Source organism: Penaeus monodon, chromosome 23 (genome assembly GCF_015228065.2).
Source record: "Penaeus monodon isolate SGIC_2016 chromosome 23, NSTDA_Pmon_1, whole genome shotgun sequence".
NCBI classification, from domain to species: Eukaryota; Metazoa; Arthropoda; class Malacostraca; order Decapoda; family Penaeidae; genus Penaeus; species Penaeus monodon.
In genome coordinates this window covers 12,064,586-12,065,070 of record NC_051408.1, presented here as the reverse complement: position 1 = coordinate 12,065,070, position 485 = coordinate 12,064,586, and positions in this window count along the sequence as shown.

Genomic DNA, 485 nt, shown 5'->3' with positions numbered 1-485 from the left:
GGATAGCATGATATGTATTGAAGTTCACGCAGTAGATGGCCAGATAGACAATAATATAGATATGCTAACAACAGTCACCATCACCACCCATACTATACACATTATGGTTCTAATGATCAATTTTCGAGAACAGATACCGCTTCAATCACACTGTCCGTGGTCAAAACCGAGCCCGCGCCTTGAGAAACGGCAGATGGCAACCCCAAACCTCGCCTTCCTTTCTTTCTCTATTACGTAATTACGGAAGAACAAGGGAATGCATGCCATCTGGGGGATCCACATTGTTTACCTGCAGCGGGGGAAATGCGTCTGTAATTTCTAGCTGTAAAATTTAACTGTCAAGACTGCTCCTAACTTCTAGATTAAATTTGCTTTAGTGCAGAAGTAATGGACTTTTCCTGATTAGTTTCGCAAGAACAGTGTCTCATAAGTCGGCTAATTTTTCGCTAATTTCTTTACCATTCGGTTTGTTCACCGAGTGAGTC